General features: G+C 41.6%; 1 long non-coding RNA gene across 3 annotated transcripts in view; it reads left to right on the top strand.

The window, feature by feature from the left end:
• The window catches only part of LOC143682268 (uncharacterized), a 157,334-nt gene that overhangs the window by 3,481 nt on the left and 141,463 nt on the right, over window positions 1–12,390 (top strand). The window lies entirely within an intron of this gene.

Below are 12,390 nucleotides of genomic sequence, written 5' to 3'. Positions count from 1 at the left end.
TGGGAGAAGTGACTTTAAACTCTTTGACCCTATGGACATTGCTTCCAATTTCTGCTTGGAAACAGAACAGTTATTCCATAACTGCCTGGAGTTGTACAAAACAAATTCAACAACTGCCATAATTGAACAGGATGCCTGCATCATATCACTAAATGCCCCCCAATTATCTTGTGAATTCGTTATTATTCTTGCTCGACAGATATGGAAATTGAGGCTTAGCAAGGTAATCACTTGCTTAGATTACACAGCAAACCAAGACCCTAAACTCAATCTCATTACCCAGAAGCTGTGTGCTTGGTCATTTGTGAAACACCATGGAGATATTGGGGTGGACCCCCAATAAAGGTTTCCCTTTAGTGCGCACCTATATCCCAATTTATAGTGGAAGTTGGGAGTATAACTCTGGATTGCCACACCAATGTCTACTCATTGGTGTCTTCTCCAATAGAATGAATTACTCAGTAAAGGATGAGATATGGACATCAGTAATGGAGAAGGAGCCCCATGCATCACAATAGCATTCTCTGCACTCTGAGGCCCAGTGGTAGGTTTACTTTCCAAAGAACAGAAGGTATTTCAAGGTCAGTTGAAATGATGAGTTGAGCAAACATCCATTTTAGTGACCTTTGTGATGAACTTAGCTCTGGCCAGATAAATTCCAGGGCGGATATTCCCGTGCATCTACCCTCAGTGTCTTAAGGTTTCTGTCTTAGGGTGGCTTCTTCCAGAAGCATCTAGGATTTGAAGACTAAGTTTAATTGGGAAGTGATTCCAAGAAGCACTGGTAGGGGTGATGAGAAAGTGATAAGGATGTGTTAATAAGCAAGTTACAACTTTGGGCAATTGGGGCTCTATCCCACGGGGTAGAGTTGCCAGACAAGATACAGTACTTATCCTCTAAGTTACATTCATCATGAATTGAGGGCTACTCCTGTGTCTATCAGCTCCCTGGCACTTCTGGCCTGTCCTGCACAAGACAAGGCTCATTCCTTTGGCCAGAAAAAACCCAAACAGAAAGACACAGGTGCTTACAGCAGAGTAGTTCTAGGGTGAGATGAGTGAGATGCCAAAGGTGCAAAATTTGAGGAGAAACTCACTTTCAGGATCATGCCAGTGCAGAAGTAGCCTTTTTCCTTGCCGCTTGACCTGATGCTGTATTGTAGGAAGTCTTTAAGCAAAGCATGGAAACCTTGAGAGGTGAGGGATGTGGGTGAGGGATTGCAGGGCAGAGGATGCTGGGAGGTGGAGGATGTTGGGGGTTGGAGGTATTTTCAGGATTTTTTGTCTCAGAGTTACCAAACATCATAAAGATACACCTGTTTACACTTGACAAAGAGATTTCTCTTGTGGCCTTCTCATTATATTCCCTGGTCTTGCTTCTACTTATTTGTTCTTAATTTATTTTAACTTTCTGTGGCCCCATGTTGTCAGATATACCACAGCTCTGATAGTCATTTAACAGTTGTCTGATCCAGGAGTCGGCACTGGCAGCTCTTTGGAGGTACTTTGACATAGATGAAGAAGGAAGGCTTGCCCAACACCAGTGTCCCAGAGATTGCTTTCATCTGCTTTTGATTGAGAACAATGTGATGTATGGTGACAGGAACAAGGGCTAGTCCCTTTCTTTCTCCCATCCTGTTGTCCACATATTAGCATGTATTGAGTGTCTCCTTAGATCTGGATACTACACTTGATCATTTTATCTATATCAGAAATGTTGGCTTATTATGGGCAGCAAAGTGTTTTGTGTTATGATTTCAACTCAGGAGAAGGCATAGTTTACCTTGGATAGATTTTATAACATTTTACACTGTCAAATTTCCATGTTATCTAAATCTCTATTATAACGTCACTTATATTTGTTCTGTTTATCCATATGGTAGAGTGGTTTCAAGCATAAACTTTGAACTCAGGCAAAAATGGGGATGAATCCTGTCTGCAATGCTTACTATGTGTGAAATCTAGAAATTGGGCAAATCCCTTGGCCTTTTTGTGCTTCATGACCTTTCTGTAAAGTGGGGATGAGAACGATAGTCATTGTAGAGTATCAGGAGAATCGGGTTATGTTGCAGTAGCAACTGAGTCTCAAATCTCAGTGGCCTGAAGCACATGCAGGGGCCTCTTTTCTATCATCCTCACCCTGAAACTAAGAGCGGCCAAAGAACATTCACAAAAATGAAAGATATCTCAAGATGAGTTAGATCGATGAGTTGGATCAGCACCCACTTTAGTGACCTGGTGGTGAGTTTAATTCATCTCTAGATAGTTCTAGATTGAATTTGCTTGGTCTCCCTTCAGTGGATTAAGATTGCTGTTCTAGGTTGGGTTCCCCCAGAGCAACTGGGATTTGAGTGCAAGAAGATGTAAGGGAAAGTGATTCTAGGAAACACTGGTAGGGCACTGGGGAGGTGAGATTGGACAGGAAAGAAGCTAGTACAAAGTATATTAATGGGCAAGTATGGTCGAGAACAGCTGGGGCTCAATCCATGTCAACCAGGCCTCTACCAGCTGGAATGACAGTTGTCACAGTGGCAAGGGGAAGATTGAGTGCATCAGGGTCACACACCCAAAATTAAATGCTCTGGCCAGGCAGTGACAAGCACAGCTTTCTCTCACACCCCATTGGCCAGAACTAGTCACATGGCCAAACCCAAATGCAAGGGACATTGGGTAGTGCAATAGCCCTAAGGAAAAAAGGAAAACCAGAAGTTGTTGACCAGCACTTCCATCTATCTCAGGTTGTTGTGGGGATTCAGTGTGATAATATTTGTAATGCATATGGTATAGAATCTGGGATATAGTGAAAGCACAATGAATTTTAGCTCTTCTTTTAATTGTGATGATATGTGCCTTGTTAGTTAATAAATATCCTAAGTGATGGGGCCTTGTCTTACTTCTAATAATGCTAACACTTATTACTTCCGTATGCTAGGCACTTGGTCCAACAGCATCCTCACAATTTTGTGAGATAGGTAACCTTCTTTTTTTAAAATTTTATCTTAGTTAGAGGTTAAGTAAGCTTCTGAGGCTTATATAGCAAGGAAATGGTGGAGAAAAGATCTGAACCCAGCCGGTCATGTTTCAAAGCCCACACATCTGGCATTACTCTGTAGGGCCTCCTGTCTTTATGTTGCCAACATCGAGTACCAAACCTCAAACAGAATAGGAACTCCATGAATATTTGCAGGATGGAAAAGGCATAGCTTTTTTTTAGACCTTTTAAGTCATTGAATACTGTCCGTCTCATACTTCCTCTAGCTTGCATTCTCCCCAAAGATGCTTATGCACCCTGTTTTTCTATACTGTTGACCAACAGGGGCTTCCTCTTTCCGTTTAATTACTGAATGTAGTGTCAAGATTTGACATTACTTATCATCCACTTGTCTCTTAGGTCAACTTCTCTACTTGGTCAAATCCAGAGATTTCTCTTAATGTTAATACCAGAACACATTTATAAGTCCCACAACCCTTCTTGTTGTGAAAGGTAGGCAGAAAGTTTCAAAAGCTTCCAGGATATTAGAACAGACTCTTGAAAGTTTTCAGTGCTTACCATCACCTAATATTGCTGCTCTCTTAGGATTCTGATCTTTTTCTTATCCTAGCAAACTTAAAAAAAGTGGAATTTCATTGTGAGGGCCCTCTGGGAGTTTGACAACCTCTCCTTCCTTTGATTCAGTTAAAGGCTGAAAATATCAGCTGGCTCTTATCTGACTCCTTGGCTATTAACATTATGTTCTAAGGAAAGCCCCCTCCCACTTTGCAATTTTTTTTTTAACTTTTTTTTTTGGTTTGGTCATGGTAGAGAAATAAAAATAATTCTGAGGTTATCTGAGAGTTGACATTCCATACAATAGCAATAAGAACGTTTTCCAAATTTAAAACTCTAATGGAGGAAGTTGGTTACAATAGAAGCAACCTTTGACCCTGACCAGTCATAATGGTTTCCTGGATTCAGGGATATTATGGGCTGGAGCCAAGGGTTTCGGCAGAAAGAACACAAAATGTGTTAAACTTAGAACACAATGTGCGAGTTCCGGGTGGGGCTGTTGGAGAGACATCGTTCTTTCTTTCCAGTGAAAACGATTCTTTTCCAAACAAAAGATCTGGATCTTTCCCCTTGTTGGGCCAGTGCCCATGAATTTTTTCTGCTGCTCATTTGAAGAGGAATTTTGCATTCCTTGAAATATTGATAAATCTCAAGGTCTTCATTCTAGGGACCATTTCTAGGGAATATTCACACACACACACACCCTCAAATATTTATTGAATGACTGCTATTCAATAACAATAGTGCCAACCACTGTTCTAGACACTGAGTCTAAAATCTCTGTCCTTTGGAGCTTTGTTCTCAGAGAGGGTGTCTCAGCCTGGGCAATACTGACATTTTGGGCCAGATGGTTCTTTGTTGTGGTGTCTGTCCTATGCAATGGAAGATGGTTAGCAGCCTCTTTGACATTTATCCGCTAGATGCCAGTAACATCTCCCTCCCCAGTTACGACAACCAAAACTATCTCCAGACATTTGGCAGTGTCTGGGAGGAGTGGGGGAAAAATCACTCCTGGTTGAGAACCACTGTTCTATAGGGAAGGAGTATGCCCTGAGCTAATAAATAGGCAAATTGTTAAGTAAATGGGAGGTTGAGAAAAAGAGTCTAGGCAGTGGGGTGGGTATGGGAAATTGTAATTTAAATGATATGATTGAGGAAGTCCTCTTTGAGAAGGTAACATCTGACAATGACTTGAAGGAAGCAAGGAAGTGAGCCATGTGGGAGGGGGGAAGAACATTCCAGAATGAGGGAACAGCCAGTGCAAATGCCCTGAGGGTGCTTGGGAGATTTGAGAACCATCAAGAGGATCCTTAGTAGGCTGGAGTGGAAGTTGCTCGAGGGAAATGCTATGAGAGAAGACAGATAGATGAAGGGAAGTTCAGATCATGTAGCATGTAGGACCTTTGGGGCCATTGTTAGGACTTTGCTTTTCTCCCAGAAAAAGGAAGTCATTGCTGCAGTTTGAACAAAGACGTGAGATGATCTGTCTTATGTTTTATTAGGATTACTCTGGTCGAAAACAGGGAGTCAAGAAAGAACCAGGGTCCTCTCAAATCTAACTTTGATTTCAGGCACCCAAAGGGGAATGTCTCGTTTTGGGTGGGTCCAGATGTCTCTCGGCCTCTGCAGGCATCACCTTTCCCTTCCACAAAGACTTGTATACAGTAGTCAGCTGTAGCTGCCCCTGCATGATAGACTGTCAAAGAAAACTGGGACTTGAATTTGCCTTATTTTACATTACATTGTTAGACTCGGACCTGAGTTTTAGTTTGCAAACATGGTCTTCATAGGGGGGAGACAGAGACCCAGGTAATTATTTATAATACAAAACATGCGGTAGAAAGAATACTAAGAGTTAATGAGCACTTACTCTAAGCGAGATGCTGTGCTAATCTCTTATGCATTTTCTAATGTGATTCTAACATCAATCCTATGAAGCGAGTGCCCATCTCATTATTTTCCCCATATTATAGATGAGGAAACTGAGATTCAGAGTGTTTGGCTTCTCTAAAGTTGCAGGGCCTCAGGTCTCATTAAGCGGTGTGTGAGAGGGGTATATAGTGGATAATGTGGGAGGTTAAGGTTTCACAATTGCTGGTGTATCAGCTCATATTCACAAGCTTCCTGTTCCTGTCCTGGGATGCATCATAGGACCATTAGAGAGGAGTGATGGAGATGAATTAAAATTCGCTGGCCTCCAAGTCGGAACCTTGTCATCTAAAACTTGTCTTCCAGCCCCTCTTTAATGGATAGGGCTGGAGAACATTGGGATTCATAGCTCAGGCTCTAATATTGACAAACAGCTTCAAGTCCCGGCTCCACCACTTACGTCTATGATCTGGACCAATCTCTTTGCCTCCCTAAGCTTCAGTTTCCTCAAGCATAATAGCATAGATGCTGTGGATACCCCACCCGTAGCTCCTTGGCCCATTCCCAAAACATGTATAGCTCAGTTGGGCAATTCTAACATGTTCTTGTTCAGCCCTTCTGCCTGAGTGCTTTCTCTTGCAGCAGCCCACAGTGGGGCAGGTTGGAGGTGCCAGGGAGTTAATTCCCCAGGAGCAGCCTCATCCAACCAGGGATGAGATCTGGTGGATAACTATCCCACCTTCCTGTTGGAGATGATTCTGGTGGGGTGGGGGGTGGGGTGGGGGGTATCCTCCAATTAGTGACAGCAGCAACCACTCATGAATGCCACTGTTGTCATTGTTTACCTCCCTATCTCTCCCTGACTTGTGCCTTCACCATGCTTTCTGGGATGGCTTCCTAAATAAACAGCTTGTTTTAGGGAAGAAACCAGACCAAAACCTATCTCCTTAAGTTTTTGTGATGGTTGCGAGAATATTGTCAGACTTATAGTAAACACTGAAAAAAATGTTAGCTCTCTCAGTGATGACAATGTTGATGACGATGGTGATGAAACTAAGACCCAGAAGGGAAGAAGCAAGTGACTGATTGCGGGATAAGGGAGGTCAGGCAGCTGCCCAGCCAAATCTGTAGTGGATCCATCCCCTCTTCATGTTTCCCCACTACCTGAGTTCATGGAGATTCCTCCTGTGTTAATGTTCTTTTAGAGATAAGATGTCTCCTCTTCTCCTGTACTCTTTCTGAGAAGTTGTCACTCAACTTGTCTGCAAGAGTTTACCAAGCCCCAATTCTGTGTAGGATTTGGTGGGCAGGGCTGGGAATTATAACATGTGTTTCTTAAGTTACCTATCCTTTAAGATAAAACCCAAACCTATTCACAAAGGTTCTTCTTGCTATGTCATCTGTGGATTGCATCTCTGATCCTGCCACTGGACAAGAGGATACCTAGCCTTGTGGCAAGACTGCCTGGGTTGTCTTGAGACTATTTTTCAGCTTTCTGTGTGGAATGGCTTCTTTCTTTCCTTGTTCATTCACTGCAGAGAATGCCCTCTTGTTAGATCAGAAGCCCCAGAATTCTAAAGTAAAAAAATGCCATTATTAGTTTGAACTGCTGAAAACCTCTTGAATTCAACTCTGATACTCCCCTGCCTGCTGGTAAAATAATTGAAATTAACTCTTTAGAAGTTAGAGTGAAGAAATGTTAACATTTGGCTTCTGAGATATAAGAAGTCAGAGCTGGTAGAGACCTAAATGGCCATCTTTTCCATTGCTCCTTCATTTCCCAGTAGGGAAACTAAGGCACAAAACGTTCCTTCAGCAGGATGACTGCACACAGCTGGAAAGTAACATAGCCCAGACAGAACTTCGCTTCTCTCAACTCTTACTCCACTGCCTTCCTTGCCTTTATTATGACCCACCACTTATAAGTCAAGTCATCAGGAATTTACCAGGAGCATCTTTTGTTTGAGGTCAAATCTTTTTGTGAAATGAGTAGTTGCTTCCTCTCAGCATTTTCGTAAGTCTTGTTTTCATTTATCAGGTTAAAAAAAAAAAGTCTGAACAACCCTATGCTTTAAAATAATGAAACTGCAAAGAATTTCTATGTCATCTCAGTGTCACTAAAACATGACAAGCTACATGTTGAAATTAATGGTTGATTTTCATTCTAAATAAAATGTAATTCATTTAATTGATTCAATTAAATCCATGCTGTCTGAGCTTTGTTTTTTCCAAGCAAAAAGGCCAACCTCCTTGAGCTGTGACAGGTGGAAGGAAAGCCAGAGAGAGAGAAAAGAAAAACTATAGGAAAAAGAGAGCAAAAAAATAAAAAAAATCAGAGCACAAATACCTCAAAATTCCTTCTTCAGAAACTAGAGAGAGCTCACAGGGAATTGAAGAAAAGCCACATTTTTGGCATCATCTGAACATCAAATTTTTTCATTTACACTAGTTTATTTATATCTTACTTTATTCCCCAGAAAGAAGTTGAAGGAACAATGCCCTTCAGATAAGATTAATACACACATTTATTGATCAATTATCCTATGCCAAGAACTGCATATGTATATTATCCCATTCAATTTGTTTATCACACTAACTCTAGGAGGTAGCTCTTCTTACACCCATTCTAAGGATGAAACTACCAGGACCCAGAAATGTTAAATAGCTTACCTAAATCATACAGCTCCAAAGAACCATAATTGGGATTCAGATTCACAACTGATTCCAGTACTAGGTTGGGTTTTAAAAAACAGCATAAAATGCATAATGAAATTCATGAAAAGGTGGTCCGTAAATGTTAATGATGGTTTTCTTAGGACTCTGGTGTTTCAGATGTCTTTTACTTTCCTCATTATTATTTTATATATCTTCAAATTTCCTACGATAATTAATATTGGGTATATAACAAAGAAAAAAATCAAGACAACTTCCGCTAGGGGCAATGCACAACGACAGAGAGCATTAACTGAAAAAGGCAGCTTTTAGGTAGTAATTAATACAATTGTATATTATTCGTCATCACAGCAACCTCATGTGGTAGGTACTGATAAATCCCCATTTTACAGATGAGGAGCTGAAGTCTCAGACCTGGAAGTACTGGAGCCATTGCGTTTTTAAGTTTCCACTAATGAGTGTCCTCATAGTCTCACCATACACTGTCTTGGGTATAAATTATAAACCATGCTAGAAGCATACATTGTTATTTTCTCCCAGATTAATCACTGTCCAGGTCCCCAAAATGCCCCAAAGTTATGGAGTAAAAGTGGATTTTCTTCCCCATTCAGTTCACTCTTGAATGCAAATTTCTCTAATGTTAAAGACTGTCTTCTGGGTCTAAAATCAAAACAGATCCTAATTCCACTGTTCTGGGAAAACCATGAGGAAGCCTTGTTCTCTTAAACTTAAGTTTAAGTTTCCTTCTTAAGAAGGAAAACATTCCTACTACATCCCTTCCCCCCCCCCCCCAACTCACTGGCAAGTTTAAACCTACTCCAAAAACCTATTTGAAGCAATTTATTTGTTTATTTATTTTCTTTTTCTTTTTAATTCTTTTTTTCTCTTTAGTTTATTTTTTATTTTTTATTTTTTTTAATTTTTATTTGAAGCAATTTAAACCAGCACTCTGGATCTTCAACAATGGCTTGGAACCAGCTTCAGTAGGGAACTCATATTAGATAAGACTATAGAGGGAAATTGGGGCTGAATTTCTTAATTTTTTTGGATTCAGATCACTTTCACTCAGTCACCTTGGGAATTCTGATAAATTTAGAACCCCAAGTACAGAGCATGCACTTGGCGAGCCCTTAGCAATAACTAGCCCTCTGAGAGTTCACTGTGTGCCCTAGGCACTGTGCCACACACTTCATAGATGCTATCTCATGGAATCCTTCAGACCAGCCTAGGAGGAAGCATGAGCATCACCAATTTCCAGACTAGGAAACTGAATCTTAGTAGGTCAAGGAGCTTGGGTGTGGCAGGACCTGGGACTGAGGCAGGATCATCTCCCCTGAGTTTCAGAGCCCTTTTGTGTTGGTGCCCCTTCACCTAGGGACACTCAGAGCTGGGTGTAGATGAATTAGAATCACACAAATTAAATGTTCCCCTTACATATCTTGGAGGCATGGACTTGAGATATGCATTACTCTCAAAGGCAATGGCAATGTCATGGGAAGGGGTTCTCCCCCTAAAAAATAGTTCAAGGAGAACATTGAAGGGCAGTGGTATTCACACTCATTGAATACCAAGGATGACTGTTTTCTGTACCCTAGACTGGCTCCTGCAGATGGTATGAGCCTGAAAAAAGTAGTTTTCCCTTTCTGGGCTTCAGTTTCCCCATTAACACATGTTATTTTTCTGGAATCACCTGGGGAGCTTTCAAAAATATTAAAGTTTCAAGATTTATCTTTGATTTATAAATCCAAGTCTCCCAGAGAGATCCTCATTCATTAAATAATACACTTAACAGATGTTTACTGATATTTCCTGGGCACTTTTGTTTGAATGAACTGTTATATTTGTCACCATTCTATCAGGAAACAGAATAGCACGCTCCAGTTAGGATAATATGAGGATCATTTCATAAAAGACCTTTTCAAGGGTATGAGGGGGACATAGGGGATGGTGAAGTACCCAGCGGCTAGCAGCATTGCAGTTTACAACCTCTAGACCTTCAGGATTCTGGAAGTCTACCTGAATCTAGAAGGAGGGAGCCAGGGAGAGAAGAATTCCTTGAGAAGAGCTTGACCTTCATCTAGAACAGGTTTTCCCCACCATGGACATTTGGGGCCAGATAATTCTTTAATCCTTTATTATGAAACTGACCTGTACATTGTAGGATGTTCAGTAGCATCCCTGGCCTCTACCCCCTACCCAGCAGTAGCATCACCTTCCCAGTGTGACAACCAAATATATCTCTAGACATTGCCCAGTTCCCCTGGGGAAGAAGAGATAGTCCTCAACTGAGAACTGCTGATCTAGAGATGCAGTCATCTTGTGGTGATCCCACAGAGAAGGAGATGGCATCCCGTTCTCACACTTCTCTTTCTTTTCAGTCTTCTGCTAGGGTTTCCCTGTTGGCCAAACTGAACCAGAGCAAGGGAGTGCACAGATGCCCAAGGATGGGTCCCATATGCTGGGTACCTGGGTAACCTTTCCCTGCCCGCCCAGCCTCCCCGCCTCTCCGGGGTGTATGTTTTAAATCGTGGCTAATTCTTTGCAGCTTGCAGGTTGCCGCTTCCATTTGAGCAGACAGGAGGGCGCCCTGACACAGTTAAGATCACAAGCTTCGATAACCTGCCCTTCTGATTTATGATAGCCCAGGTTTCCACCATCACCTAATGAGGGGAACACGGAGTGTCAACCTGTTTATTAAATGCTCAGAACCATGTGTGAGCCGGGCGGAGGAAAGAAGCCAATCATATTTTCATTTATTCTACGTGTCCCCCTCCTGTTCGTTCAGTCGTTGCTCTCTTAGTCTGCCAAGGTCTTTCTTTTCATCTCCAAAGGGGAGGACTTTAGGACAGATCATTTGTGGAGACGGTCGAGCCTCAGTGTTTGCACTTTCCTACTGATTTCATAGGTGTTTGGAAGTTAATGATACTCAACACCTCATGATTCTTTCCTCTGTGTCAAACAAAGACTTGAAAGGGAAAGTGGTTAGAGGGGAGAGGAAAGGGGCTTGGGGTAGGAGAGAGATATCTCCATGGCTCCAGAGGTATTGGTGCACCTTAATGCAAATGGAAGATGGATTAATATTCCTGAAGTTGCCGGGGTTTAATGAAGTCTTAATTCATCTCCTTTAATTCCCTTTGAAATAAAAAAAAGAAAGAAAAAGTAAAAAGCAAAGTAATGAACAGCTCTGCTCCTTTAATCTCTGCTTTCTCTCACTCCATCCCCCTTTGCAGTTGGGTCACTGTCATATTGTTAATCTCTAGAGATTCTGCCCTGATTCCTTTCAAGTGGCATCAGCTCTGTCTCTTAAATTTTGTCTTCTGGAGGCGGCATAAATATTTCTGCTGTTTGAGGCCTGAGGCTAGATTCTGACCTTGGACATGGCTGGGGGAGGGGGTAGCACAGGGCGCTCTGAAGTTACTAGGCAAGAGGGGCTGTAGACAGGCCAGCCTAGAGACCTCCGAGGAGTTCTGAAATCTCACATTTGACTGAGGAACTTGGTGCATTAAACAACCTTTAGCGAAGCCACTGGTTTAAATTATTCTTCTATCCATGCTCTCTCCTGATTAACAACCTCATTCATTAAATGATACTCCTTAGTGCTTTTAAAATAACCTCTGGAGTAAGCTTGTGAACACTTTGATCTTTTCTCCCCATTCTTATTCAGTTCTTCTATCTTGCATCTTTCCCAGTGCCCAGCTTAGAATAGTTGCTGAGTAAATGTTTGGTTAAATGAATGAACAAATGGATGGATGAATAAACAGCAAAATAATCTTAGTTTTTTTTAAATTTAATTTTTAATTTTATAATGGGCATAAAGATAGCCTGAGCCATGACCAGAAGAAATAGCTGGACATATGTGGCAGAGGTGGGTGGTCATGTACCCCATATCTTACTCCATTTCCATTCTCCTTTTCTTCCTTACTAATAGAACTTCCACTTTTATTTAGCTGGACTCTGGGTACTTGAAATAAAGACACCATTTCCCAGCCCCTCTTATGGCAAGGTGTGATCATGTAAGTTTTGTCCAGTGAGATTTTAAAGTGGTAGTGTTATGGGGCAGCTTTTAATGTCTTTAAAACATTTTGCTGGAATGCAAACATGAAGACTGAAAACTTAAGCAGCCATCTTGGACTACGAGATAGGAAGCTAAGAAAAGTAGAACAAGAGAAAAGCAACTTGGTGCGTCCCTGTTAATTGTGAAACTCCCGTATTACACTGGACTGCCTGCCTCTGGGATGCTCTTAGGCGGGAGGAAAATGAACTCCCATTTTGCTTAAACCAGTATTTTGGATTTTCCATCA

Source organism: Tamandua tetradactyla, chromosome 5 (genome assembly GCF_023851605.1).
Source record: "Tamandua tetradactyla isolate mTamTet1 chromosome 5, mTamTet1.pri, whole genome shotgun sequence".
NCBI lineage: Eukaryota > Metazoa > Chordata > Mammalia > Pilosa > Myrmecophagidae > Tamandua > Tamandua tetradactyla.
The sequence above is the reverse complement of the archived record's forward strand: the minus strand, read 5'-3'. Positions and strand labels throughout refer to the sequence as shown.